Genomic DNA, 14,719 nt, shown 5'->3' on the forward strand with positions numbered 1-14,719 from the left:
TTACCACTTAATCCCCATTCCCTAATCAACTAGGTGAATTCTCAAATATCACTTGATCTAGTAAGTCTTTCCTGGCTACTGCACACACGTGAGGTTATCTTCCTATGTGTGCTCAAAGCATTCAGTACACACCTCAATTAAAAGTTTTTTAAAATACTCTATGACACCATAGAGTATTTGTTTTCTTCTTCATGTCCTTAATTACACTATGAGATTTCTAGGGGCCGATATTTGATAAGAGTGACTCAATCAACATCTGAAGAAAAGGCGAGAGGGATTAAAGGACAAATGGAGAGAGCACAAGGCCAAATCCTGATGGGTTTTTAATATTGTTTCCTATCACCTTCTGGCTAAGCTCCTCCTACCTGTCAGGCAGGTGTTTCTATAGTCGTCATCTTAGTTAATCCTCACAATAACCTGGTAAATGAAAATTATTTGGGGAGCAGTCAGTTTTGATGCTCAGAAAAGTAACTTTCCCAGCACACGGTAAAGACAGAATTTCATCCTTGACTCTTGTATTCCAAAGCCCTGATTTTCACAGCACCCCATACAGCCTCTGTGGGTAACAGCTCCATGGTTTCCACTGTACGGAATAGGGCATCCCCTGCTTAGTAGAAGTAGTTCTCCCATTTAGGGATCTGGCTATGTCAGCCTGTGGAAATTGTTCAGCAGGGCATTCCTTGACTGACTGTTCTTTTTGTATCCTGGTCAGGGTTCCAGAACCTGCACCTGGGGAAGCCTTGGAGCACTCTCTCATCTAAGAGGGTAAGTTATATCTGGAGGGGTATGGAAATTACAGAGGAGCTTGAAGAAACCTACAGCCCTGCAGGCAAGCATAGCCTAGCAGCAAAGTCCAGCTCTCCACATATTCTGACATAAAGATGAAAAGGGGCTGCTCACTTTTCATTTGGAGTAGGTATCTCACTCCAGATGTCCATCGCTGGAGCTGGGCAGAGAGCACCGTGGGGTTTGACATTTAAAGGTCACAACTCCCAGGAAACTTGTGAGGATGAAATGAATGGTCTACATCAAAGCATTAAGAGTTCTTTAAAAAAAAACTGCTGTATAAATTCAAGAGAGCATTAGCATGCTTTCGAAAATCATTATTTTCTTAATTGCTTTTTTCCAACCAGTTAACTTGGGTATGCATATAGACACACATACAGAAACACGCAAGCCAGGCATGGTGGCTCACACCTGCAATCCGAGCTACTCAGGAGGCTGACACAAGAAGATGGCTGGAGCCCAGGACTTTAAGACTTCAGTGAGCCATGATTGTGCCACCCAAATCCAGTCTGGGCAAGAGAGAGAGAGACCCTCATCACTTCTAAATAAATAAATAAACACACAAAATCGAAATATCAATTTTAGAAAAGTTAAAAATTCAATCATGTTACAGATATGCGGAAGGCGGGTATTACAATCTTGACACTCTCCCCCCTTTTTACGGCCTCCTCCTTCCCCCCTCTTATCCACCCTCACCGCACTGAAAATCTCCTAGGTATCCTTCTGTGTCTTTTTCTCCCTGCTCACATGCATACTCATACTATCCTAAGAGTAAGTCAGCGCTTGTTTAACAGTAGAAATCATATTATACAAGTATTTTGGGAGTCCGCATTTCTTTCTCAACACTATCTCACAGAAATACCCCCAAGTTAAATGGTAGAGCTCTAAGTTGATATTTTTAAAGTTAGCACATGTTATGATGTGGATGGACCCTTATTTTTTTATTCATCCCCATCTAGATAGACACTTGTCTCCAGAATTTTTTTGTGTTATAGACAAAGCATCAATAAGATTTACGGATAAAGCTCCACGTTTTGGAGTTTTGTTTCTGAGGCCCCAGGAAAGGGATTTCTGCCTCAGTTGGAATGTGTATTTTGGTTTTCAGAAATTTTTTCCAGTCTGATGGAACTAAAGCGATAGGTCATTGTTATTTTGAAATGTGCATGTCCCTGACTACGGGTGAGAGTAAGCATTTCTTCATGTACTTGTTACCATTTTTATTTTTCCTCTAGTGAATTTATTTTCCATATCTTTTTCCTTATTTTTGTTATTTTTCTTCTTACTACCTTATGAGAGCTCTTCAAATATTATAGCCAAAAATCTTGGTCTTCTACATCGGAGCTATATTATCCCACATTTATGATTTGTTTCTTGATATTATTTATGGTCTCCTTTGACATCACTGTTATTTTTGTATACATATGCACATGCTTATATATATTTTTGTAGCCTCTGGTTTTCCATCTTCATGAAGAAAATGTCCTCTCCTCCTAAATTATTCATGAAGTTTCCTAGATTTGATTGTATGTTGTTGTATTGTTTTGCATTTATGCCTTTAATCCATCTGAAATATATTTTGTTTTTGAACATGATGTAAGACAGATTCTAATTTTATCTTTATCCAGATGAAGAAAAAATTATGCCAACACCATTTCTATAAACATCGCTTATTTTTTCATTAGATCGCCTTTGTAATATATTAAATCCTCATGTATGCTGACATTGTTTTCTAGTTTCTTTATTCCATTGTGCTGGTCTATTTCTCCATTCCTATGACAACGTCATCTTTATATGATTAGAAGCTGTTTTGCTATCTGCTAAAGCAAATCCAACTCAGGATTAGCTCCCTCCTTCTTTTTAGTCACACTTTTCTGGCTACTTTTGGACACTTGTCCTTCTATATGATATTTAAGGTGATTTTTTTCCAATTTCAAAGAGAAAAACCTATTGAGATTCTCTAAAATTTAATTAAAATTTCACATTAGTTTTACCCCCCCCAAAAATAATACAGTTCTAAGCCTCCATATTCAAGAACAGAACATGTCTTTAATAAATTTTTTATAATTGTCACTGCTATTCAAAATGGAATATTTTCTCTGTCTTCATTTTAGGTATGTATGGTAATATAGGAAAAGCTAATGAATTTGTATATATTCATGTTATAAATAGCCATGTATTAAGTCCTTTGTTCATTCTAGTATTTTTTTACTATACACTGCTTTTCTAAGTAAACAATTGCAGGTCCAGCAAAGGGGATTATTTTCTCTCTTCTTTTCCAAAGTTTACACACATTATTCTTTTAAAAAAATATTACATTAACCAGAATCTTTAAGCAAATATTAAGAAAGAATATTCATGACAGTTAAGTCCATCTAGATTTTAACTGGAATGGTTTTAGTAAGGTTGTTTAATTTTGGAAAATAATTCTATCGCCGTCTAGGACCTCATTTCCGAAGTACTCTTCACTTGATGAGAGCTGTCGGGGATTTCTCGGTAGCAGCATGCCTAAGAAGAAAATGTGATGAGAAGGAGGAGTGAGGTACCAGGAGTGGTGGAGGACAGGGTGCTTCCGGGAGCACTCCACCATGAGCAGCAGTGAGAGCAGAGGCCAGGGTACATGAAGGCATCTGTGTGCCAGTAAGAAACTCTCTATCTGCCAGCAAGTCAACAGGTCCTCCCTTCTGCCATCCACAGAATCACGTACTTTCAGTTGTCCTCTTCATTCACCCTGACCTCACCTTCTCATTCCGCATCCTGGGCATGGAAATCCCGGCCCCACTCCAGCTCTCCACGGGCCCTCCCTTCCATCATCCTGAGGACTCCTGAATCCCACCTCTTCCTCTAAGTGAGACCCGTAAGTAAAAATAGTGAGCATGTGTTTCACTACTTTTACAGGTCTCACTATTTACTGCTAACCAAATACAAATTCCTGGCCAGACAAGGTGGCTAACTCCTGTAATCCCAGCGCTTTGGGAGGACGAGGTGGGCAAACCATTGGAGCTCAGGTGTTCAGACCAATCTGGGCAACACGGAGAAACCCTGTTTATTTTAGGTGCTTATGGTATTATAGGAAAAGCTCATGAATTTGTATATATTTATCTGATAAATAGCCATGAACAAAGTCTTTTCTAAAAATAAAATTTAAAAAAACTTAGCTGGGCTCAGTGGCATGCCTGTGGTCCCAGCTACTCAGGAGGCTAGGGTGGGATGATCACCTGAGCCCAAGGCTGCAGTCAGCCTAGATCCTGACTGGGCGACAGAAGTAGGATACCGTCTCAAAAACAAAAACAAACAAAAAAACCTAGGTACAGTTTTTCCTAACTTTGGCACCACTGACAGTTGGGGCTGGAACATTCTTTGTTGTGGAGGGCTATCCCGTGTATTGTAGGATGTTTAGCAATTTCCCTGGCCTCTACCCACCGGATGCCAACAGCACCTTCCTTTCCACTTGTGAGAACCAAGAATGTCTTTAAACATTGCCAAATGTCCCCTGGTGGTGACGGGTTGAGCTGCAGATCGGTGGGGATGGGTGAGAAGGAAGCAAAATCACCTTATAGGAAGCCACAACCCAGTCTGTATACCATGAAGCATGATACCTAGAGTTGCCTATATATCAAACAGCTCTTTTGCAAATCATTGCCTGTAAATTGAAGCATCTGCCCTTGTCACTTTCAATTTGGAGCTTATTTGAAAATACTGCCTCTTTCCTCTCTTCAAAGAGATCTTAATACATATGGCTTGCTTCTCTTGACTGGCAGTCACCCAAGCCTCTTGTTGAAGGATGATGATGGCTCAGAGATCCTGAAAGTTAATTTCATATGTACCACATCAGGGTCAGTTCACACCAATGTTACCTATTTTAAGTTGCAAGAGTGGGATCATTTTTATTTAGCTTGCTGGTATATCACTCAGCATGAAGCTACATGTACTTTGATTCCTATTGATGATGGAGATGAAATATGTGAAGCTTTCAGAATTGCAATTTTCAAAAGGAAATTAGCTTTCCCCTGAGCAGCCTGACACTGCAGTTTGGCTGATGACATCCTAGTAAACAACCTACAAACAAACTCTTGACTTTAGAAATAACTAGGAGCTATTTATAGGCAAGCAATAATTTTCAAGTGGGTAAGTCAAGGGAAAAAACAAGCTGAGAAAAGTCAGCAAGGAAACTCCCATTTCACTCAACACCTTGAAGTGAGGAACTGTAGGGCCATTCAGCAAAATGGAAAGTTCGCGTCACTATTACTAATGGAGGAATGATGTCTTGGTGGATTTTTAACTTGCCGAAAATGTCAACCCATTTTATATGACACAACCACAGACTCAATTTAAAACATAAAACACGAAGGCATATCCTTAAGACTATGGAAACAAAGGGATTTCTTTTTTTGTTTTTTTTGAGACGGAGTTCGCTCTTGTTACCCAGGCTGGAGTGCAATGGCGCGATCTCGGCTCACCACAACCTCCACCTCCTGGGTTCAGGCAATTCTCCTGCCTCAGCCTCCTGAGTAGCTGGGATTACAGGCACACGCCACCATGCCCAGCTAATTTTCTGTATTTTTAGTAGTGACGGGGTTTCATCATGTTGACAGAATGGTCTCAATCTCTTGACCTCGCGATCCACCCGCCTCGGCCTCCCAAAGTGCCGGGATTACAGGCGTGAGCCACCACGCCTGTTAACAAAGGGATTTCAACCAGGATCTTGGAAACATCAATCAGATGACAGGTATCCTAACAAATGAGATGCTGGTCAAAGGCTATCTGCTGAGAATGTGAGGTTTCCCACTCTGAGACTTTTTGAGAGAGGAGTCCACATGCATGTGAATGTAAAAACCCCTCTGCATTTTGAAAGGGTGTTATTTCACTGCTATTGTGTTCTTGCTACGGAAAATTTGAAAACTCTGAATCGTCCTTGGAGGAAGGGCAAGCCAGGATAGGACACCGGCTGCACGCAGCTGTGATAACAAGGAGCTAGCATCCTAACAGGGGCAACCTGGTGGGCTCTGCAAAGGCAAAGGTGGGATCTTGAGGAACCTGAGCTGTCGGCCCTTGGCTGGAGACACAGTCTCCTTCCCAATCAGCTTCTCTGGGCTTAATCTTGGTGTTTTTGAGATTCGGGGCTTTTGTGGCTCCTAAATTCACTGGAACTTAAGACAAAGCTCAAGGCAAAGAGGAATAGCTGGTTGATGGGAAAGTATGACTCTTGGTTCGCAGGATACAGGCACAAACCTTGCTCTCTTTTAAGATGGTAATGATCTCCGCATCTAAGACCTACATGAGAGAGATATAGATACTGTTCATCTTAATCAGGAACCAGCAAACCTTTTCTGTAAAGATCCAGGTAGCAAATATATTAGGTCTTGCAGGCCATGTGGGCTCTATCACGACTATTCAAATCTGCCAGTGGAGCACCAGGCAGCCCTAGACAATATGTAAAAGAATGGACATGACTATTTCCAAATAAAACTTTATTTACAAAAATTGACAATGGGCCAGATTTGGCCCATAGGCCACAGTCTACTGATTACTTGATGAGTGTCATCAAACGCAGCTAATTTTCCCCACCTGACTAGGTTAGTCCTTCCAACCTGTCTGACCCTTGCCCTTATCTTAATGCTTCTTCCTAACTTCAGTCTTTCCCTGCTCCAACAAATGTTTTCATTGCTGAAAATATTATTCTCTTAGAATATATAATTAATCCTTTGGATATATACCCAGTAATGGGATTGCTGGGTCAAATGGGATTTCTATTTTTAGGTCATTGAGGAATCACCACACTGTCTTCCACAATGGTTGAATTAATTTACATTCCCACCAACAGTGTAAAAGTGTTCCTTTTTCTCCACATCCTCTCCAGCATCTGTTGTTTCCAGATTTTTTAATGATCGCCATTCTAACTGGTGTGAGACAGTATCTCAATGTGGTTTTGATTTGCATTTCTCTAATGACCAATGATGATGAGCACTTTTTCATATGTTTGTTGGCCTCCTGTATGTCTTCTTTTGTAAAGTATCTGTTCATATCCTTGGCCCATTTTTAAGGACACATGCACATGATGTTCATTGCAGCACTGTTCACAGTAGCAAAGGCCTGGAACCAACCCAAAAGCCCAACGATGATAGACTGGATAGGGAAAACGTGGTACATATACACCATGGAATATTACGCAGCCATCAAAAACAATGAGTTCACGTCCTTTGTAGGGACATGAATGAACCTGGAAACCATCATTCTCAGCAAACTGACACAAGAGCAGAAAATCAAACACCACATGTTCTTACTCATAGGCGGGTGTTGATCAATGAGAACACATGGACACAGGGAGGGGAGCACTACACACGGGTCCACTGGGGGGAAATGGGGGAGGGACGGGGGGTGGGGAGGTGGGAAGAGATAGCATGGGGAGAAATGACAGATATAGGCGAGGGGACGGAAGGCAGAAAACCACACTGCCATGTGTGTATCTATGCAACAATCTTGCATGTTCTTCATATGTACCCCCAAACCTAAAATGCAATAAAAAAAAGACTCTAACAACAACAACAAAAAGAATACATAATTAACACATCACTCTCCACCTTAAAAACCCTTAATAGTTTCCCAGTGCTTAGAGTAAAACGATCAAAATCTCTCGATAAAGCATTCAAATCCCTCCCCAATCCACTCTGCCTTCCTCATGCACATCTCAAGCTCCCACCATGGTGGCAAAGACACCTCTCCCCAGATATGCCAGGCAATTACCCGCCTCCAAACTCTATCTAGACACATTCTCCACCTTGTGCTACCATTCCCACAGTCCCTACCTGTCAGTCATTCTCATTCTATACTGTCACTTCTAATTCACTTTTCCATGAAGCCTTTCCTTTTTGTCTGTGATAACTGATTTACTCCCTTCAATGAGCTCCCATAGAATTGATTTTATCCCTAAAAACAGTATGCCTTGAGTTTCATTTGCTGCCTGATTCGATTCATCACATGACTCTTTGCCGTTCCTCATTTATACATGCCACAGTATGTTGAACGCAATCATTTGATCATTCATCCATTAACAGATATGTTTTGCATACCCACTGTATGTTTTGCAATCTCAGGCTAGTGGGGAGAGACAGATATGTATAAATAAATAAACAATTTGATATATTAGAGCATTTCAGATAGAGATAAATGCCAATTAAGAAAAACAGCACAGGGTAATTTGTTAGGAAGAGTGAGACCGTGTTTAGGGGCAAAGCTATTTTTCCTAGGGGAAACAGGGAATGCCTCTCTGAGGAGATACTGTTGGACTGATACCAAGTATTGATGCTAAATTCAATATTAAATCATGAAACGCAAACACTTATATAAAGCTCTAGACAGATAAAGCACTTTTAAGTGCCCCTTGAATTAATAAAAATAATTCATAATTTAATAAATTATAATACAGTTGTTAAAAAGGAACGAAGTAGGTATAGCCATACAGGCACATAGGAGAAGATATCTAAGATATACTGTTAAGTGAAAATAAAAGTAATTTGCAAAAGTATGAATACATATTTTCATATTTGAAATTAAAAATATTCATGTGTAGACACATGTTAATCTATGACCAAGAAAGTCCTGGAAGGATATGCAAGTAAAAGTTAAGAATGGTAGTTTCCAGGGTGATGAGAGATTTTGATACTTTTGCTTTCCATTTTACACCTTTCTGTACAGTTTGAAATTTTTGCAAGAAGCAATTTTTACAATATTTTTGGCAAAAAATGATTTTTGCCAAAAAATCAATTTATCATAAAAAATTTCCCTTCACAAGGCTTCTTCAGTGTTTTTCAGTCTGAAACTTATAAGTAAATTGTCCCTGACATACAAAGAGAAAATTCTTCTCCATTGTCCGTGCTATTAACCAAACTTTTGTGCCTTCCCATCTCCATCCCTTCAATATCCTTAACACACACACATGCCCAGAGTTGCTATGCACCCTCACAATTCAGAGGGTATTGTTTTCAATATTCCAGTGTCCCAAGGCATTGATTGAAACTCTGCTCTAAACAGGCTGGGGTTGCCAGATAAAATACAGGACACACAGCTAAGTTAGTTTCCAATTAACAGTGAATAATTTTTTAACGTGTGATTTTCTCAAACACTGCATACTAAATATATATATACACACATATATATATATATACACACACACACACACACATATATATATATATATATATATATATTAAAAAGTTACTTTGTTCACCTGAAACTCAAATGCAACTGGGTGTCCTGTATTTTTATTTGCCAAATCTAGCAACCCTAAAGCAGCCACATATCCTGAATGTAAGACACTAAAATCTTAAATGAAGACATTACCATTACACCTTCTCCATGCATCTACGGAGTTAGAGAAATAATGGTACATTTTTCCAAACCCTGACTGTCGACATAGTCAAACATGGTCTCACGGCTCTCCTGTCATTGTCTTCTCAAAGAAGACTTCATTGCATGTTTTAATATGCCTTCTCTTGTCCTTCCTGGAGCCCTGTCAACATCCATGCTGCCTTAGATAGAACATCCAGCAGAGAGAGACAGACACTGCCTCACCTTCACATGCCAGAGCTAGAACGCAGCATTTCTTTTAGACAGCGGTGGTGAGCGCTGATGCACACGAGACTCACCTGAGAAACTTTTCAAATGTACCCACCCCTAGTCTCCGCCCCAGATAAATTAATCCAGAACCTTCAGCAGTGAGAGACAGGTGCTCTGCAGTTCCCCAGGTGAGTCTACGGTGCAGTCAGCATTGCGAACAATTATCTTAACACCTAGGCCATCTGTACTCCACCCTCGGATTTAAGTCCCGCAAAACAGTGCCCTTCAGACTTTATGTACAAACAGATAAGCTTGGGATGCTGTCAAAGTGCAGATTCTGAGTCCACAAATCTGGGGTGGGGCCTGAGGTTTTGCACTGATAACAAGTTTCCAGGTGATGCTGATGCGCTGATCCTTGAGGCACACTTTGAGTAACAAGACCACTAAAACAAGGACCAAACCCAAGTCATTGCTGCTTTTTACTTTACAATTCATATAATAGGGAAAATAAATATTATAATGAGACTGATAATAAAAACTTTCTTTGGATCCACAGTCGTCCTAAGACTAGCACCATATGTACACTCCAATTTCAAGTGGCAACTTCTCTGGATTCATTTCCTACCCGTAGGAAGCTAAACAGAAAATAACATTAGTTCGAGTTTCAGCAGATGGATCGTTTTCAGACAGGAATACTCAGAATCTTCAGGCTAAACCCCATGTCCAAGGGTCATAAAACCCCTACAGACATGCCAGGCTTGGCAGTGGAATAACTTCTCACAACTGTTTTCAGATAGGAGCAACATTTTGGTGGAATGGCTGGGGATGTGCTGCCTAAGGAGAAGAAAGTGGGTTACATGGCCTCAGAATGGCCCTGCAGCCCTATGGGGCCATAACTCACCACTGTTCCGGTAACAGCTGGGGCCAGCTCTCCAGGCAAAATTTCTGTGTGTAATGGATGGGAGTTCATGAGGTTCTAGTTTGAATCTCTCTCCTCCCACTGACCAGCTCTGTGACCCAGGACATGTTAGGCTGCTTCTCTTAAGCCTTAGATCCCTCAGGTCCTCTGCAAAACAGAAAGACAAGCGGATGTTTAGATGAGGTTGTATGTAGAGTATTTAGTTAGCACAGTGCCTGGCACATTAGCAGCACCGAAACTTAGCTGTTATTATTACAGGGCCTCCTACGTCTCTACAGGAGATGAAAATACTAGCCTTGGTGTCACTCACAGTGAGAAGCGGAGCAGCTGTATTCAATACAGCACTGAGATCAAAAGTTCGGCTGCCCTCTGGGCTGCCTTTGCGTTTACCCCGTGTGAAGGACAGCAATTGGTGCCCACAGAGAAATACAATAATCAGCACACTCTATCTGCACACATGAAGAAAACAGATCAGGCTTGAAAGCAAAGGGCAGCAGATTTTCTCCCACTTCACGGAATGGGAAGTTAAACTTGTGACCAGAGCTACTTCCTTTTGAGGCCAGGGAAGAAAGAACTAGGACCAGCTTGAGTTACTCTGCGTACCCTCTACAGGAGCAGAGACTTAGTGTGGTGCTATTAGTGAGGTCTGCAAATGGCAGGGGAGAAGAGCCAGTGATGAAAAAGAGCCATAGGTTTTTAATATGGATGAGAAGCTGCCTGCTTTCTCCTAAGCAAATGAGGAAGGAGAGAAGGAAGGAACTCAAAACTATTTGCAGGTGGTCTCTGGGATAGACAGAGGTATAGACAGAGGAGGTGATATTATTCTGAGCCTTGTTTCAAGACAGAACCTACCAGTATCAAGTCTGGCTGCTGGGAGACCATCTCTGACTTGTTTCAGCAAAGAGACAATAAAAATGTAAAAATAGCAGATAACCCTTGAAATTCCAGTGTCAGCCCCAAAGAACAGCTTCCAAAGATGAAGAGTGGGTGGACTTCCAGAGACACAGATTTAGATTTCTAACTTTAGCCTGAACTTTCTGAAGCTTCTCAGCGGTACCAGGAAAAAGATTTGGTGTGAAGGAGGCTAAGAATAGCAGCTCAAATCAGACTGTGGAATTAGATGAGTTTCAATCAGCCATGTGTCCCCTCCACCCCTCCAGTGTCTTTCTCTCCTCCCGAGCCTGGCTGGGACAGGGACACCCATAGAGCTGGAGAGTTGGAGCTGTAAGAGAACAATGACAATGAGAGCTGACATTTCCTGAATGATTAGGACTTGCAGGCCATATGCTAAGCACTCAATAGATGGGTTCATTTAATATTTCCAATACTGGGAGTAACTCCATTTTACAAATGGAAATATTTATGCTTAGAAATATCAGGAAACGAATCCAAGGTCAACGAGCTCATTAAGTGGCGGAGCTGGAAAAAGAGCAATGAAGGGCTGGAAAATGGAAAGAAGTAGACTGTGCACCTTGGCAGGAGGAGGAGCGCTTCAGGCATTGGAAGGGCTAAATAATGGGTGACATGGACTGCTCTCCACCGCTGTTGGAAACCAATGGGGATTTCTTAGACTACAGCAAAAGGAAAGGAATTCGGTTAGATAGTGAAGAAAAAAAAAATCCTGGACTGTAACACTGTGACATAAGCATTCATTGTTAAGAGACAATGATTAACCTGCTGGGTTAATTTTTTAAAAAGGATGGCGAAAGGCAGTTTTGTGCTTCTCCAAGGGTGTTCTACAGAACACTAGTTCTTCAAGATATTAAGAGGAATGATCAAATATACTCAGAAAATATTGTGCTAAATAGACTTACACAGGTTTCTTTAGTGAAGGAGCTCTAAGAGCTTTATTAGCTCAGTATGTTTGGAAGCTCTAGTGGTGGAATATACTAAGTGGCATTTCCCAAACTTATCTGACCAGAACCCTTTTTCAAACTAGTCTTTCCTCAAATATACTTGGGGAAAGCGATGGGGTTTTCTAAGGTGATTTAAGTATGAAACTTCCTGGAGGCTGGGACTGGCCTTGCTACTCAAAATGAGTCAACATAAGCAACGCTTAGGATGATACAAGTATCTTATGGATACCAGTATCTGGCGCCTTGGTGCTCCTTTACGGGGCTTCTCTACGAGGAGAGCTTGGACTTCTTCAAAGCACACGTTCTCAGAGTACTGGACCTCTTTCATGGCAGCTGACTGCCAAGATGGAGAAAACAGATGTTGCCAGATTCTCAACCCCACCCCAGACCTACGGAATCAGACTCTGCCTCTTAACAGTATGCCCTGCTGATTTATTATATGCAGATTAAAGCTTGAAAAGCCCAACATTTCTTCAAGCCTCAGGGTAGGGTTACACGCAATTCTGCAGCAACCAGATTTCTAACATTAGCTGTCTGCTATGTAACAAACCACCCGAAAATGTACTGTCTTGAAACACTAATGACTTATTTTTCATAATGTTGTAGGTTGACTTGGCTTAGTTGGTGGGTTCTGCTTTCAGTAGGCTGAATTCATGGGCTGGACTGCCAAGGTTTCACTCTTTTATCTGGCACCTTGGTGCTCTTCCATGGGGCTTCTCTACAAGGAGAGCTTGGACTTCCTCAAAGCACAGCATTCTCAGAGAACTGGATTTCTTCCACGGCAGCTGGCTTCCAAGATGAAGAAAACAGATGCTGCCAATTCTATTAAGGCCTGGCTTGAAAGTCCTAGAACAGCACTGTTACTGCATTCTACTTATTAGTCAAAACAAACCATGAGGCCAATTAGATTCAAAGAGTGGAAAAATGGTTTCTACCTCTTGACAGGTGAAGTGCCATGTATATACAAGGGAAGAAATTGGTGGCAGTCATCTTTGGAGACTATCATACTCTCTACCCCTCTTGAGTGATACTAGATGCTGTGCATGATCCCTTCTTAAACTCTAAGCACTTGAAAAATGCTTTAATATGTGTCCCAGACTGGCTCTTCCTCCCAGGTAAACAGGAACTTCAACCCACTTTACAAAGGAAAGCTATGTCCTATTTATGGAATGCCAGTGCCAGGGGTGTGGGGAGATGAGTTAGGTCTCATTATTCATCAACACCAATCAAAACCATTGATTCTAAACCTACTATGTGCCAGGAACTTGGTTCTGCATATGTAGCAGTATATAGTATCAGATAAAATTCTAAGACTACTTTCTCAATGATTTCCTACACTTCTAGTGGGAGGAGACAAACACTGAACGAGTAAATCAATAAACAGAATAATTTTGGAAAGCAATAAGGCTATGAAGAAAATAAAAAGGGTGATGTGATCATGAATGACTAAGTTAATTTAAATTAGGAGGTCAAGGAATACCTCATGGAGGGAGTGTCATTAATTGAGACGTGAAGGATGAGGAGGCAGCTGCTGGAAAAGCTGAGATCAGAGTGGTGAAGAGAGCAAGGGCAAAGGCCCTGAGGCAGGGATGGGCTCCACATGCCTAAGGGGCAGAAAGAAGGTCATTGGGCCTGCTGCACAGATCCCAAGGGGCAGGGAGCCTGAGACGAGGCAGGAGGAGTGAGTAGGGGGCCAGACGTTCACAGGGCTGTGTAGGCAAGAGCGAGAGTAACACATTACTTCCTGACTGCCATGGGAAACCACTGGACAGTTTCATGCAGGAGATGACACAGCTTGATTTGCACTTTTACAAGAAAACTCTGGCTATGTGAGAAGCAGATTATAGAGAGAGGGCTGGGCTCAGTGGCTCACACCTGTAATCCCAGCACTTTGGGAGGCTGAGGTGGGTGGATCACTTGAGGCCAGGAGATCAAGACCAGCCTGGCCAACATGGCGAAACCCCATTTCTACTAAAAAAAAAAATACAATAATTAGTTGGGTGTGGTGGTGGGCACCTGTAATCCCAGCTACTCGAGAGGCTGAGGCATGAAAATTTCTTCAAGGAGGTGGAGGTTGCAGTGAGCTGAGATTGCACCGCTGCACTCCAGCCTGGGTGACAGAGTGAGAATCCGTCTCAAAAAAAAAAAAAAAAAAGAAGAAGAAAAAAGAAACAAAAATTCTACAGAGAGAAAAGCAGAAGCAGGGAGACCTGCTTAATTAGCTGAGCACAGTTAGGAGGCAAATGCAACATTCTGTGTAGGAGGAAATGGCAGCTTGCAATGAGGTGGGGCTCCGTCTGCTGACAAGCCAGGTGGAGTATTCCTGTCCTCGCCAATCCCCTACCATCAGGGAAATGCAGTCAGACATCATCACAGACCCTGTGGTTCCACGTGAAGAAATGTATGTCTTGCTTAGGACTTCACAGGTAGAACATTGCTCCAAGTTTCTTATCTTTAAAGAATTTTTTTTTTTTTTTTTTTTTTTTTTTTTTTTTAAGAGAGACGGGGTCTGGCTCTGTTGCCCAGGCTGGAGTGCAGTGGCTATTCACAGGTATTCACAGGTGTGATCCCACTATTATCAGCACGGGAGTTTTGACCTGCTCCG

At 41.7% G+C, this 14,719-nt stretch overlaps 1 long non-coding RNA gene across 3 annotated transcripts in view; it reads right to left on the reverse strand.

The window, feature by feature from the left end:
- LOC141583651 (uncharacterized) overlaps positions 1-14,719 on the reverse strand; it is a 415,823-nt gene that overhangs the window by 354,033 nt on the left and 47,071 nt on the right. For all 3 annotated transcript variants that reach the window (XR_012516411.1, XR_012516412.1, XR_012516410.1), the window contains exon 2: positions 10,241-10,405. This is a non-coding gene — a long non-coding RNA (uncharacterized LOC141583651). The remainder of the gene's footprint in view (positions 1-10,240; positions 10,406-14,719) is intronic.

This window comes from Saimiri boliviensis, chromosome 2 (assembly GCF_048565385.1).
Source record: "Saimiri boliviensis isolate mSaiBol1 chromosome 2, mSaiBol1.pri, whole genome shotgun sequence".
Lineage (NCBI taxonomy): Eukaryota > Metazoa > Chordata > Mammalia > Primates > Cebidae > Saimiri > Saimiri boliviensis.